The sequence below is a fragment of the Entelurus aequoreus genome, linkage group LG08 (assembly GCF_033978785.1).
Source record: "Entelurus aequoreus isolate RoL-2023_Sb linkage group LG08, RoL_Eaeq_v1.1, whole genome shotgun sequence".
Lineage (NCBI taxonomy): Eukaryota > Metazoa > Chordata > Actinopteri > Syngnathiformes > Syngnathidae > Entelurus > Entelurus aequoreus.
Window position 1 is genome coordinate 38,522,439 of NC_084738.1, and position 17,125 is coordinate 38,539,563.

Sequence of the window (17,125 nt, forward strand, 5' to 3'; positions counted from 1 at the left end):
TGTGTGTGAGACAATCATTGGTACTTTAACTTTAACTTAAATAAAACGCTAATTTATTCCTAAACAGTGCACCCTGCGGCTTATAAAACTGTGCAGCTGATATATGTATTTTTCTTCGCTGAAGGCAATAAAAAGTTTTCAAAATAAATTTAAAAAACAAGCAATGAGAAGGTGTTTTATTGTTTGTGCTATGGTGCCATCTTTTGGACGAGTTTGGCACTGCAGTTGCTGCTGTCCTTTCATTTTAGCAGAAGTGCCTTTTTCCCTGCTTTTCAGTCTTCCATAGCCAACCATAGCGTTACTACTCTTACGGATTCTTCATTTATCACTCCAAGCAACATTTGTAATATTTACAATAAAACTGTTTATACTTACTAAATTGTCCCACGTGTGATGTCTGGAGGAGTGTTTTCATGCATTTTATTTGTACCTGCTATTGTAATAATCAAGTGACCGTTGTTAGCACTAGCTAATATGCTAACACATTTGATGAGTTTGTTAGTATAATTAGCTTACAATAGCATTCTTTTTGTATTGTTTCAGTTTCACAAATCCATCCATCCATCCATTTCCTACCGCTTGTCCCTTTCACGTTCCTCAGTAAATTCACCAAAATGTCACCGTGGAGTTAGAGTCTGTTTAGAGTTAGCTTCCGCAGCTAGTGGGTCCATGACGATGACTTCTGTTTTGTTTGATCAGCCGTTTTACTGCTGTGTTACAGGCACCGTTTGGTAACAATTAAAAAATGTAAATAAACATTTACAAAATCTTTTGTTTTTCCCTGAAATGTAGTGGGTGCGGCTAACAGACAGGTGTGCTCTATAGTTCGTAAAATAGGGTACATTAGACATATATTTAATATCTACTGTATATAAGTACACAAACTTCATAACTGTATATACATATATATATATATGTATATTTATTTACATTTGAGTCACTTGTGATTTAAGGGCTTTTATATATTAGGGGCTATATAAATAAACATTGATTGATTGTGTGTATGTAATATATATATATATATATATTATAGTCAAGATTTCTGTGGTTTATCCGTTACACAGTGCTCAATACCGGGGTAGAGCGGAATATACGTTAGGTCAGGAAAAAACACAAGAGGCTATATCATCCCTACAAGCCTGTTTTGTCTGACGAGCAGGGAAATCTGCAAAACGGGTTTGTAGGGATGATATAGCCTCTTGTGTTTTTTCCTGACCTAACGTATATATTATATATATTTAAGTATTTATAAGTATGTAATATAATATTATAATATGTATATATGTACACATAAATATTTATGGGCTATATATACTGTATGTGTACATATATAGGTACTTTACATGCAGTTGTCTTTCGACCCCCCGGCGAAATTTCTTTACCCCGATGCGACCTCGAAGTTAAAAGGTTTGGACACCCCAGGTCTAAAGCATCTTCAAAATGAAATGAACTTACTCAACTGGGATGGTAAAATCCTGGAAAATAATTGTAAACGGGCTTGTGATGAGATCTATACCAAATTGTCTGGACCCCTTAAAGGCCTACTGAAATGAAATGTTCTTATTTAAACGGGGATAGCAGATCCATTCTATGTGTCATACTTGATCATTTCGTGATATTGCCATATTTTTGCTGAAAGGATTTAGTAGAGAACATCGACGATAAAGTTCGCAACTTTGGGTCGCTGATAAAAAAAAGCCTTGCCTGTACCGGAAGTAGCGTGACGTCGCAGGTTGAAGGGCTCCCCACATTTCCCCATTGTTTACACCAGCAGCGAGAGCGATTCGGACCGAGAAAGTGACGATTACCCCATTAATTTGAGTGAGGATGAAAGATTTGTGGATGAGGAACGTGAGAGTGAAGGACTCGAGTGCAGTGCAGGACTTTCTTTTTTCGCTCTGACCGTAACTTAGGTACAAGGTCTCATTGGATTCCACACTTTCTCCTTTTTCTATTGTGGATCAAGGATTTGTATTTTAAACCACCTCGGATACTATATCCTCTTGAAAATGAGTCGAGAACGCGAAATGGACATTCACAGTGACTTTTATCTCCACGACAATACATCGGTGAAGCACTTTAGCTACGGAGCTAACGTGATAGCATCGGGCTTAACTGCAGATAGAAACAAAAGAAATAAGCCCCTGACTGAAAGGATAGACAGAAAATCAACAATACTATTAAACCATGGACCTGTAACTACACGGTTAATGCTTTCCAGCCTGGCGAAGCTTAACAATGCTGTTGCTAACGACGCCATTGAAGCTAACTTAGCTACGGGACCTCACAGAGCTATGCTAAAAACATTAGCTATCCACCTACGCCAGCCAGCCCTCATCTGCTCATCAACACCCGTGCTCACCTGCGTTCCAGCGATCGACGGCGCGACGAAGGACTTCACCCGATCATCGATGTGGTCGGCGGCTAGCGTCGGATAGCGCGTCTGCTATCCACTCAAAGTCCTCCTGGTTGTGTTGCTGCAGCCAGCCGCTAATACACCGATCGCACCTACAGCTTTCTTCTTTGCAGTCTTCATTGTTCATTAAACAAATTGCAAAAGATTCACCAACACAGATGTCCAGAATACTGTGGAATTTTGCGATGAAAACAGAGCTGTTTGTATTGGGATACAATGTGTCCCAATACTTCCGCTTCAACCATTGACGTCCCGCGCAAACGTCATCATACATAGACGTTTTCAACCGGAAGTTTCCCGGGGAATTTAAAATTGCACTTTACAAGTTAACCCAGCCGTATTGGCATGTGTTGCAATGTTAAGATTTCATCATTGATATATAAACTATCAGACTGTGTGGTCAGTAGTAGTGGGTTTCAGTAGGCCTTTAAAGGGGAACTGCACTTTTTTGGGAATTTTGCCCATTGTTCACAATCATTATGAGAGACAAGAAGACAAACGTTGTTTTATTTTGCAGTCTAACATGTAAAAATCGTCTCGTTCTTGGTAGCTAGAAATGCAGCTAATGGGAACAATCAATTCTACATCTAAATCACCTTAAAATGCTTTCAAAAACCGTCAACAATACTTAATTTACATTCCGTAACCTGTGTAATAACCAAACTGTGTTATTGTAAGAGCGAACACTCTTTTTCTAGTGTAGCAACACATTGGCGTGCTACGGTATAAGCCGTGAGCTAGTTACGTAAAGAAATAAGCTTAAATAAGCACTTAAATCGCGTTTGAATTTGTAATAAACCAACACAATGCGATAGATACTAATCTGTACTGACTGGAAAACATGAACAATCATATTACAGTATCTGTAAAGTATTATTTCATGTTTTGTTTGTACACAGCTAGCCAGACAGTGTATGTAGTGTAGAGTACGGTGAACATTGGTGCTACATGTATCATGATCAATAGTACACTGACTCACTCGATGTACAGTTGTCTGTTTGGCCAAGCTGGCCGGGGACGTTTTCAGCTGATTTGGGCAAGCACACCATTAATTTGGCATAGCTTGGCTCAAATTCCACATTTGCAGCAATGCAGCGTGACCAAGGCACACCGACATCACTCATGGGCTTCCGTCTGCTTCAACATTTCACCCTTCCTTCATGCTTGCTTTGAGAAGCAGCAGTTCATCCTCTGTATATTCAGCTTAAAAAAGATCAGGTTGTGAATCCTCATTTGTCCAAATATTGTCGTCTTCGCTGTCTTGCGTTTGTTTCTAAAAGTAGGAACGACACACGTTTATTGCCGGAAGTCGGAAGGGCGCTGCTATGGAAACAGAAATAAATGCTCTGGGGAAAGAAGTTCTGGTAATGCAAAAATTGACCATAATACAGTAAATATTATACATATTACTTCTTATTATGAAGGTGTCTGTTACACTCTGCAAGTCTATATATAATGTAGTATCGAAAATGTTGATGGAGGCTTTTGAAGTTGTTTCCTACTGTATAAGCCTAAACAAAGACGGTCACTTCTGTGGTTCTCTGGGGTATTGGAGCGGCTAGTTAAAAGTAGAATGCAGCCCTAAAAAACTACTGAAACCAAGATTAGTAAAAGATTTACCTTTTTTTCAAAGTACTAAGAAACGAAGTGACAAGTTAGCTTAGGAATACAAAAGCAAATTACTTTATGGATGCAATACAACAAGCTAAGGGTAATAATAACATAACATGGAATTGCATAACTAAATGTTCAGGAATAGAATCACTTTGAGATTAAAGTAATGTCCAATGATTACTGCAGCCCCCAAAATACCTCACCTAGTCCAAAATAGTAGGCGACTGTATAAATATGTAATATTTAAGCCTTTTTTAATTTGTTAATCAATGTGTGATCAGTAGCCCAGAATTTGAAACAAAAAACACTTTGCGTTGACCTTGTCTCATGTAAATACTCTATATTGCCAAAAGTATTTGGCCACCCATCCAAATGATCAGAATCAGGTGTCCTAATCACTTGGCCCGGCCACAGGTGTATAAAATCAAGCACTTAGGCATGGAGACTGTTTCTACAAACATTTGTGAAAGAATGGGCCGCTCTCAGGAGATCAATGATTTCCAGCGTGGAACTGTCATAGGATGCCACATGTGCAACAAATCCAGTCGTGAGATTTCCTCGCTCCTAAATATTCTAAAGTCAATTATCTGCTTTATTATAAGAACATGGAAGAGTTTGGGAACAACAGCAACTCAGCCACCAAGTGGTAGGCCACGTAAACTGACAGAGAGGGGTCAGCAGATGCTGAAGTACATAGTGCAAAGACTTTCTGCACAGTCAGTTGCTACATAGCTCCAGACTTATGTGACCTTCCAATTAGCCCACGTACAGTACGCAGAGAGCTTCATGGAGTGGGTTTTCATGGCCGAGCAGCTGCATCTAAGCCATACATCACCAAGTCCAATGCAAAGCGTGGGATGCAGTGGTGTAAAGCATGTCGCCACTGGACTCTAGAGCAGTGGAGACGCCTTCTCTGGAGTGATGAGTCACACTTTTTCATCTGGCAATCTGATGGACGAGTCTGAGGTTGCCAGGAGAACGGTACATTTCGGACTGCATTGTGCCGAGCGTGAAATTTGGTGGAGGAGGATTTATGGTGTGGAGTTGTTTTTCAGGAGTTGGGCTTGGCCCCTTAGTTCCAGTGAAAGGAACTTTGAATGCTCCAGGATACCAAAACATTTTGGACAATTCCATGCTCCCAACCTTGTGGGAACAGTTTGGAGCGGGCCCTTTCCTCTTCCAACATGACTGTGCACCAGTGCACAAAGCAAGGTCCATAAAGACATGGATGACAGAGTCTGGTGTGGATGAACTTGACTGGCCTGCACAGAGTCCTGACCTGAACCCGATAGAACACCGTTGGGATGAATTAGAACGGAGACTGAGAGCCAGGCCTTCTCGACCAACATCAGTGTGTGACCTCACCAATGCGCTTTTGGAAGAATGGTGGAAAATTCCTGTAAACACACTCCGCAACCTTGTGGACAGCCTTCACAGAAGAGTTGTAGCTGTAATAGCTGCAAAAGGTGGACCGACATCATATTGAACCCTATGGGTTAGGAATGGGATGGCACTTCGAGTTCATATGTGAGTCAAGGCAGGTGGCCAAATACTTTTGGCAATATAGTGATCCCATGTCATAAAAACTCTCATAAAAATCAATTCCAAAGGCGTCTCTGCACGTGATCCTATATATTTTTTTAAGAATGATCAAAGTAGTATAGTTACACCTTTCACTCATATTATTAACCAATCTAACAACCAGTGTATAATTCCATCAGCCCTGCAGTCATATTGTGACCCCCATTTTTAAATCAGGCAACCGTCAAGACGTGACCAACTGCAGGTCTATCGGTATTCTAACTGCTATTTCCAAACTGCCTGAGCAACTGAAGCAACATTTTGACCAGGACAAACTGTTACTTCCTATGCAATTTGGCCTTCAAACAAAGACTGAAACAAGAAGAAACAGCGCACTGCAACTTTTTAGAGGCCACGAGGAAAAAGCTTGACGAGGCAGGGACAGTAGGGGCGGTGTTTTGGGATTTGTGTAAAGCATTTGACGCCACTCTGTTCTTCACAAGTTAAGGCACTCTAATTTGATGAACTTCTCTCCGTGCGTCACAATCAAAACCAAATTGTCGTCCCCACTAAGGGGCAGTATGGGGCTAACCTGCACCCCTTTTATTTTGTGCATACATTAATGATCTCCCCACAGTTTGCGATGAGGTAGAGACGGTTCTGTACGCTTATGACACTCATGGAAAACATGCAGATGAAGTTGCAAGCAAACTATCCAGGCAATGGACAAATTGGCTGAAACAATCCTGTAGATTCCTAAATTAAGCCTTTAGCTTGACGCTCCTCTACTTTCTCCTGGCTCCGCTTGCTGCGGCAACAACAAACAAACTCCAGACGCTCCTCTTCGTTTTGTATCGTTTACTATTGTCACTTAATTATTCAAAAACGTAAAACAATAACGATGTGGGAACAAATGAATGGCAAAATAAACAGAGTTTGTTACAGCAAGAAAAAGTAAGAGTGAGGTCAAAAAACTGTGTGGCTCAATTCCCCCGCACCTGACTGTCATTACCCATAATGCACAGTGTCCAAAAACCAACCTACCACACAGATCCTTCCGCCATATATGCAATTTAAACAGTTACGTCATCAAATTATTTAGACAAATGTAATAATTATTCTAAGCATGCAAATAAAGTAAATAGTCCCATTTTGGCTGAATAAACATAAAGCACCTTTCATAAAATATGTAAATTAACTCAAACAGCATTTAGGCTCCTACATTACCGGCCCCTAATTGTTATCAATGTCCTTGAAACAATTACTTAAACGTGTTAATTCAAATTCAAGGTGCCTAAATAGCCTTAATACTTCTCAAAGAAGCTAGTAGTCCTTTGCCCCATTCAACTTGAGGTCTTTGCTTCATCGCCATACTTTACTGATCTTCTGCTTCTTGAAGAAGACATAGCTTTGTAATAGGGCGACGAAGCTCGTTAGTCTTAGTTTTCACTTTCACTTGACGACCAAGTCCGTCTCCACCAGGAAAAGTCTCTGAAATTCTTCCAAGTGGCCAGGAATTTCTGGGTGAAGTGTCGTCCACGATCAGCACCACGTCTCCAACACGAAAGTTTCTTCGAGGTGAAGACCATCGCTGACGTTCTTGAAGTTGCGCTAGGTATTCCTTACACCAGCGTTTCCAGAAGATATCCGCAAGGTATTGTACTTGTCTCCATCTGCGACTGGCATATTGGTCGTACGGATGAAACACTCCTGTAGGTAGTTCAGGTTTGACCTTCAGCAATAACAGATGGTTGGGTGTTAGAGCCTCCAAGTCGTTGAGGTCTGAAGATGTCTTTGTGATGGGTCTGCCGTTTATGACTGCTTCGGCTTCACAAAACAAGGTATAAAGACTCTCTTCATCCAAAACTTGTTCCTTTACAGTGACACTCAGTATTTTTCTCACTGAACGGATTAGCCGCTCCCAGCTTCCTCGATGGTGAGATCCTGCTGGTGGATTGAAATGCCACTGGACACCTCTTTGTAACAAGTGTTCGTAAATCTTTTTGGTGTTCCATTCTTTGATTGATTTCCTCATTTCGCTGTCAGCTGATCGAAAGTTGGTTCCATTATCGGAATACATCTCTTTGACTTGTCCTCTTCTGGCAATAAATCTTCTGATTGCGTTAAGACATGCATCGGTGTCGAGTGAGGATGCAACTTCCAGATGTACGGCTCTTAAAGCAAGACACGTGAAGATGACGCCATACCTCTTTACATGTCCTCTTCCCCTCTTCACTTGGAACGGACCAAAGTAGTCCACACCGACTCTCGTGAAAGGTGGATCGTCGGGTAGGACCCTGCATGTTGGTAGATCTGCCATGAGTTGCTTTCCAGCGGCTCCGTGGAGTCTTTTACAGATGACACACCTGGACAGAAACCTTCTGATGGCTCCAATGGCTCCAGATATCCAAAATTTCTGACGTAGATTGGCCATCATGTGATTCCTTCCGGCGTGAGCTTTTAGGTCATGAATATGTCTCAACACAAGCCTTGTGATGTGTGAATCCTTAGGCAATATGGCTTGCTGCTTGGAGTAGTTAGGCATTGCTGCACGGCTCAACCTTCCGCCAACTCTCATAACTCCATCTTGAAGAATTGGATTTAACTTGAAAAGTGAACTACTTTTCTTTACTCTTTGATTTTTCTCCAGCATCGCCCAATCTTCTTTGAAACTTTGTCTTTGACAGAACTTCACAATTTCTGTTTCTGCTCTAGTCATGTCATCACAAGTCAGACACTTTCCTTCGACATCTTTCTTGAATTCAAGCATCTTACTTTCTTCTCCTGATGTTCTTAGTTCTTTTCTTTTTTCCGTCAGCTCTTTCAGCAGATCTTTGAGTTTTAGAAACCAGGCTACAGCACGCTTCAACGCTGTCCAAGAAGAATAATGGTTCATCCACTGATCCACAAAATCTTTGGCTTCTTGTGTCTGAATGATGTATACGTTAGTCACTCTTTTGACCTCTAGGTCGTCCGTATCCAGTATTCCAGGATCTGGATTTTTAGGCCACTGGTCTTGTGAGCTGAGCAAGAAACTTGGTCCTGAGAGCCAGCTCTCATTTTTCAAAAATGCTTCCACGGTCTGTCCCCTTGAGACGTGATCAGCGGGATTCAGAGTGGTGTTAACATATCTCCACTGAGATGTCTGAGAGTGCTCCAGGATTGCCGCGACCCTGTTTGCAACAAACGTCTTGAATCGGGTACACTCACTGTTCAAGTACTTGAGCACCGCCGTGCTATCTGTCCAAAAGATAGACTCCTGGATCTCCAGTTCAAGCTCTTTTCTCATAAGCTTATCCATCTTTATAGCAACTGTGGCTGCAGTCAATTCCATTTGAGGAATAGTCGGAGACTTTAGGGGCCCCACCCTTGTCTTTGCCATGATCAAGGTGGATTGCGCTTCACCTTTTGAAAAGCGCGTCAGCAAGTAGCTTATGGTTCCGTAGGCATCTTCACTTGCGTCAGCAAAGTGATGAAGCTGCGCAAAGGCTGGCACACCAAACTGCTTTAACTTGATGCATCTGTCAACTCCAAAATTTTCAAGCTGTGACAGACTTGAGATCCACTTTTTCCATCTCTCAATCACTGTGTCGGGCAGGTCTTGATCCCAACTATATTTCTGCCGACATAGATCTTGCAGAATTCTTTTATTACTGGAGCCAGAAAGCCCAAAGGATCAAAAATTTAACTTACTATGGAAATCAATCCTCTCCTAGTGTATGGTCTATCTGTGAGGTTGACCTTGAACTTGAATTGGTCTGATTCAGCACACCACTGGATGCCTAATGTTCACTCCACTGGCAGGTAATCCTCATCCAAGTACAGATCTTGAAAACCCTGTGCTTTTTCCTTTTCTGGGATCGAGTTAAGCAACTTCCTGCTGTTGCTTGACCATTTTGTCAGCCGAAATCCTCCTTTTGCCAACATTTTCCTCAACTCAGCACACAGGGTGATGGCTGTATCTTCATCAGCAACTGACTTAAGACAGTCATCCACGTAAAAATTATTGTTTACAGACCTTGATGTTTCCTGTCCAAACTCGTCCACAAAGTCTGTTGCACATTTTTGAAGTGCAAAGGTTGCAACACTTGGTGATGATGCTGCGCCGAAAATGTGAACCAACATCTTGTGTTCAACGAGATCCAGCTCGTAGTTTCCATCAGGCCACCAGAGAAACCTCAGGAGATCAGTGTCTTCATCGCTTACTCCAACCTGATGGAACATGGCTTCCACGTCCGCCATAACCGCCACAGACTCCTGGCGAAATCTTATAAGGACCCCTATTAGTGAGCTGGTGAGGTCAGGTCCCTGCAGAAGCTGTTGGTTTAGTGAAGTACCTTGAAAGCTTGTGCCGCAGTCGAAGACAACACGCAACTTCTGTTTGGTTGGATGTCTTACTCCCTGGTGAGGCAGATACCATGTTCGCCCCTCAGCAGGTTTGCGCTCTTCACCTTCAAGCTTTACTGCGTAACCTTTTCTTATAAGGTCATCCATGAATGCCACGTACTCTTGGTAAAACTTGACGTCTCTTGAAAATCTCTTCCGTAGGTTCAGTGCACGTTGCTCTGCAATTGCCCTGTTATTTGGCATAGACAAAGGATTTTTCCTCACTGGAAGGCAAATATTGTAGTGGCCATCTTTAATTACTGCAGTTTGAGACACCATACTGATAAACTGATGGTCGTCCTTGGACATCTCAATGTTTTCATTTTGTCCAGCATCAGGAAAGTCGTGCTTGAACTGCAGCTGCCAAAGCTCCTCAAGCTTCACCACTGAAATTCTGTTTGCAGTAATTCCTGTCAATTTGTCAATTGCAGTTCTGTCACTTCCACCTCCGAGTGGTCCATTTACTGTCCAGCCTAGCATCGTTCTCACAGCGTATGGTCCATTATCCACACTTTAACCACTTGAAGTGGCTCCATTGCTTTTGGAACGTTTACTCCGATGAGTAATCCAATCTTGGCTTTAATATTAGGTATTCTCACCTCCTTTAGGTGTGGCCACCTATCAATATCCTCTTGTCGGGGAATATTGTCCTTAGAGACAGGAACGTCTTTCTGTGAATACACTTCTTTTAGTTCCACAAACTCTTTTCCGTCCAAGCTGCTGATTTCCAAACCAGTCACGATGCTTGTGTTCACGACAGTTTCATTTCCCATTGTTCGCAACGAGATGCTTACATTGCGTCCACTCACATTCAGTTGGTTTATCAGTGACTCTGTGGCAAAAGTAGCTGAACTACCTGGGTCCAGAAAGGCATACGTGAGCACGGTCTTGGTTCCTTTTTGTGCCTTGATGTACACGGGAAGGATCGAAAGAACACAATCTTCTCTACCGGCCCCAGTGACACCACAGGTTTCAGTTGTTTTTACAATGGCACTTGATATTGATTGCTGTTCACAATTGTCCTTTGCGGTTTGTTCTCTGGAGTCTTTATGACCAATGTGTAATAATGTGGGATGCAGTCTAGAGCATTCTTGACATTGAAGTTTTTGTTTGCAGCTACTACTCATATGTCCATGCTTTAAACATGCAAAACATACACCTTTGCTTCTCAAGAAGTCAATCTTGTCTTTGTGTAGCTTGCTCTTGAATTTCTTGCAAACTGTAAGGCTGTGTTGCTCTCCATTACAATAAACACAAGGTTTTCCACTAAAGTCCACTGAAACTGTTCGTGTTTTTGTTATGATGCGGTTATCATTTTCTGTCTCGGGGGGCACAATGACCGTTGTAAACACCTTTTTTGGTTTTAGGGTTTCTACATATTGTGGTTTTATTTTCTGTCTCACAGAATCATTCGTGTTCATGGTGTTTTCTTTTATGTTCCCATAGAGCGGATTCAAAAGTGACTTGCCGGTTTACAAAGTCCACAAAATTCTTAAACTTAACTCTTGTCTTTGTTCTTTCTTGCAAGTCGCATGCAAACTTCCTCCAAGGTTCCCTGAGTTTATATGGAAGTTTGTTTGTCAGTGCCTTTATATTAGCTGTGTTGTCCAAGTCCTCCATGTAGTTAATGTCTGTCATTGTGTTAGAGCAGCCTGTGAGGAATAATGCGAAGGACTGAAGGGCAACACCGTCTTCTGGCTTGATTGTTGGCCACTCCATGGCTTCTGTTATGTAGGCTTCTGCTATCTTAAAGTCATCACCAAAAAACTCCTTTAACATTTGTTTTGCTTTAGCGTAGCCTGTTGAAGATTCCATATGGATGCAGCTCTTAACCAACTCATGTGGTTGTCCACTTATATACTGTAGCAAAAATTGAAGACGATCCTGGTTGTCACTAGTGCGGCTTTCAATTCCATGTTCTATGGCCCCAATAAAGGATTTGTATTCCAGGGGGTCACCCTTGAATGTTGGAATGGAAAGATCTGGAAGTAGAGATGCCTTGTGACTCTTCACGAGATACTCTGTGACGTTGGCTTGCTGAGAAATTGCTTGGAAAAGCCCATCAAGTTTTAGTGCCGGCTGTTCTTTTATTTCAGTCTTTGGTGCAAATGTAGTCATTTGAATAGCTGTGGGGGGAGCATTAAGTTTAATGCTACGTGTTGGTAAGGTGGGTGGTGGTACTTGTGTGTTAGGGCTAGTAAGTCTTCTAACATCCTTCTCATCAGCTGTATTGATACCGTCTTCTTCTTGTGTGTTTTCGTAGTTTTGTAAAACCTCCATTTTAGCGTCACGTTCAGCAAGTGCGGTTTGCATTGCATGCATTTCCTTTCGAGCTTTTATTGCAGCTTCTTCCTGTTCTATGGCCAGCTTTTCTTGTAGAGCTGCTGCCTTTGCTTTCAATGATGCACGCTCCATTTCCGCTTTTAATCTGACAGAAGAATATGAAGAACATGAACTTCCGCTTCGTGATGCAGCTTTACTTTGACTTCTAGCGGTCCGCTTTGTTGATGTAGAGCGACTATCTGCAGGTGACACTTGTCTATTGCACTCTTCCGCTTGCTCAACACGCTTAAAAACATCTTTCATCCACTCCTCACATTTCCAGAAAAAGTCCTCCATCATTTTATTTTTTGGATCAAACCAGTTGTTTTGATCTTCCACAAACTCCTCCTCAGACATGAATTTCTGAACATCAGAATTAAGATTCAAAAATTCTTGCTGCAAGCCACTAAAGTCCACACGAAGCTGATTTTTTACAGCGTCCACATTAGCATCCTCCTCCATTAAGTGCTCAATCTGCGTCATCAAGCGAGTCAATTGAGCCAGTGCGCTCCTGCGTGCCTGCATCTTTCTCACATTGTGCTCTTGTACAGCCTTCTCGGTCATTTTTACTGTCCCTTTTCCACTGTCTTGTGCATCCATAACAAGCCAATATTTCCACAAAGAGTCAATAAAAAATGCCGATGTGCCGCAGCGTCGCACCCGAACGAGCTTCTCTCTCTCTCTCTCTCTCGTTCACTTTCAAGCAGCGTGCACTCACGTACCTGCGCGTCCTCTTGCAGGCTTGTTCCTCTGTTCCTTTCCAGTCAGGCGATTCCACGTTCCTCTTAATCCACAAAGAGCAAGTTTTTTGACTAAAATGTAGATTCCTAAATTAAGCCTTTAGCTTAACGCTCCTCTACTTTCTCCTGGCTCCGCTTGCTGCGGCAACAACAAACAAAACTCCAGACGCTCCTCTTCGTTTTGTATCGTTTACTATTGTCCCTTAATTATTCAAAAACGTAAAACAATAACGATGTGGGAACAAATGAATGGCAAAATAAACAGAGTTTGTTACAGCAAGAAAAAGTTAGAAAAAGTAAGAGTGAGGTCAAAAAACTGTGTGGCTCAATTCCCCCGCACCTGACTGTCATTACCCATAATGCACAGTGTCCAAAAACCAACCTACCACACAGATCCTTCCGCCATATATGCAATTTAAACAGTTACGTCATCAAATTATTTAGACAAATGTAATAATTATTCTAAGCATGCAAATAAAGTAAATAGTCCCATTTTGGCTGAATAAACATAAAGCACCTTCCATAAAATATGTAAATTAACTCAAACAGCATTTAGGCTCCTACAAATCCTATCTAACACTGTATACAGAACACATGGTAACCATTTATTTTAATAAACAGCATTCTAGAAGGGTGCACCCAAACAAACTGGTAAAAGGGAAAATTATTAAAAAGATTGGGGAAAAATATTCAGGGATCACTCTTGATTGTTATCTAAAAACATGTTAAAATAAACTGAAGTATCCATGCATCCTTTTTCTACCGCTTGTCCCTTTTGGGGTCGCGGGGGGTGCCACCTCATCCCAGGGCCAACACAGATAGACAGACAACATTCACACTCACATTCACACACTAAGGACCATTTAGTGTTGCCAATCAACCTATCCCCAGGTGCATGTTTTTGGAGGTGGGAGGAAGCCGGAGTACCCGGAGCAGTGCCGGCCCAAGCCTCCATGGGGCCCTAAGCAAAATTTGATTTTGGGGCCCTCTATTTCTGCCAATAATATTGATTGTTGATCATTCACACACCACTCATTGCGGCTCTGACAGTGTTGTTTACATTATCCTATTGTCAGCCTGGCATGTCTTTACAAATGACATGTCATTTATAAAGATATGGGGTTGGCCCAGTTAAGAACATAAATAATACCAATGAATGAACGAATGATGTCCAGAGTGCCACATATGGTTCCTAATCTTAAAATGTAGAAAACGTTCAGCTACAAGAGTGGCCTGGGGTTGAAAAGTCCAAGTGATAAAGCTTTGTATTTACAGTAAAAGTGTCATCTTGTCTCATCAGTCTTGTACATATTAGTGTTTAATTACTAGTTTATATTTTTAGGTAATTGTTCATATTTAATGTTTACTTTGTACAAAGAGAGCGCAGTCTACTGAAGTTAAATTCCATGTGTGTTAAACATAACTGGACAATAAAGCTGATTCTGATTCACTTTATTATTTTTGGTAACAAAAACCTGAAACAGCAATGTGCAAAAATAATTCGTAGTGCAAGAAAAACAATAAAGTGCAACAATAAAATCACTTAAATATATATAAAAAGGAACAAATTAAATTGTACAAAAAACAACATAATTAAATTAAATATCAAGCAAATACTTGAATAATATTAATGAACAGAGTTACCAGAAACAAGGTAACATAACGGTTTTTAAACAAATATAAAGTTACTACATATTAAAATTATGTAAATGTACATAACGATGTGCAAAAAATTTTTTGGGGAAAAAATCAAAATAAACTACCTTAAATTAAGGTCCTTAATTCACACATTTGACTATCACATCACAGTTTTGTTCCTCTGTACTTCACCACCCACACCACTCCACCCACTCCTTAAAACCTGTGCTTCCTGGCTTTTCTGGAGGCAAAGTCATTTATGACATCACTGTAAGAAATCTGATGGCCGACTTTGTTATTAATACTAATCACTGCCATGTACGAGTCTGACTCAGACTCGTACATGCAAAAAATAAAAAATAAGAATTTTTTGTTAATTGCTTTTGGGGGCCCCCTGGTGGCCGCGGGGCCCTAAGCAAGCACTTAGTACGCTTATGCCTTGGGCCGGCTCTGACCCGGAGGGAACCCACGCAGTCACGGGGAGAACATGCAAACTCCACACAGAAAGATCCTGAGCCCGGGATTGAACTCAGGACTATAAGTATAATATTTCTAATTTCCAGCATATCAGAAACATATCTGCATGCTACGATTCTCTCTTACATGAAATCAGTGATGGGCGAGCTACTCTGAAAATGTAGTAAGCTAAGCTACTAGTTACTCTCGATTAAATGTAGGGGAAGCTATCCCCAGAGAATTGTAGCAAGCTACACAGCAAAAGTAGCTTGACCCAATAAGTGTCCATTACTAATAACTATCTGTCATTTAGCTGGGGTCTCTGTATGTATTTATTTAGTTTGCCTTTTCTTTGGCCCACCCCTATAATGTTATTCATTTTCTCTACCTACTGTAAAAAAAAAAACAGCACCTATCTATATCTTGACCAAAAATATGGGAACAAAAAAATAAACTTTTCATGAACTCAATTTACCTTGATGTGTGTTCTTAAAAGTGTGTTCCACGTCTTAGATGAAGAGAGCAGTTATGATTTTGGTTCACAGAGTAAACAACTAAAAACTAAGGTTTTGGGCATTGTTTCCTTGAAACGCATACATTTGTCTAAATATGCCCAAGGACACGCATTATTGTAGGTTTCCTGGACGTCATCTTCATCACTAAGGGAAAAATGTAATCTGCGGGAGAGAAATCCTCTGCCATTTTCAAATGTTTCATTTTTTTTTTTTTTATCGTCAGCTTGAAGCGTCCCTCTGTCTCCGACTCCCTCGTCGTCATCTGACATGAGTGCGTGTCTGTTACGATTTTCATCAAACCACTCTGAAGACAATTAGATCGCTGTGCGGACAAGCATTGAAAATACTGGACAAAAAACCAAGACAATGGCACCATCTAAATATAGATGGTGGTAGCGGGGGTGTATATTGTAGCCCGGAAGAGTTAGGGCTGCAAGGGATTCTGGGTATTTGTTCTGTTGTGTTTATGTTGTGTTGTGGTGCGGATGTTCTCCCGGAATGTGTTTGTCATTGTTGTTTGGTGTGGGTTCACCGTGAGGCGCATATTTGTAACAGTGTTAAAGTTGTTTATACGGCCACCCTCAGTGTGACCTGTATGGTTGTTGATCAAGTGTGTCTTGCAGTCACTTACGTATGTCTGCAGAAGCCGCATACAACATGTGACTGGGCCGGCACACTGTTTGTATGGTGAAAAAACGGACGTGACGAAATGTTGTAGAGGACGCTAAAGGCAGTGCCATCACGGCACGCCCTTAATATTGTTGTCCGGGTGAAAATCGGGAGAAATTCGGGAGAATGGTTGCCCCGGGAGATTTTCGGGAGGGGCACTGAAATTCGGGAGTCTCCCGGAAAAATCGGGAGGGTTGGCAAGTATGCTCCGGGTACTCCGGCTTCCTCCCACCTCCAAAGACATGCACCTGGGGATAGGATGATTGGCAACACTAAATTGGCCCTCGTGTGTGAATGCGAGTGTTAATGTTGTCCGTCTATCTGTGTTGGCCCTGCGATGAGGTGGCGACTTGTCCAGGGTGTACCCCGCCTTCTGCCCGAATGCAGCTGAGATAGGCTCCAGCACCCTCCGCGACCCCGAAGGGGAAAATCGGTAGAAAATGGATGGATGGATGAGTATTACAACAATGAGGCTGTATTCCTTTCTAGGCAGGTTGGGGGCTGTTTTCGTATTCAATAAGTTGTCTCTTCCTGTTTGATTTTTAGACCGCTTCTAGATGCTGGTATTAACGCACTGTAAGACTGGTCCCATAAAACTTTAGTAAAACTTGATAATATTCCTATTCTGTCTTTATGGTTCTTCTTACTCAACATATATGTCATCCGTAAGAAGTTGGGATTGATCAGTGACTTTTATTCCCTGAGAGGAAGCATACTTGCCAACCCTCCTGATTTTCCCGGGAGACTCACGAATTTCAGTGCCCCTCCTGAAAATCTCCCGGGGCACCCATTCTCCCGAATTTCTCCCGGACAACAATATTGGGCCGTGCCTTAAAGGCCTACTGAAA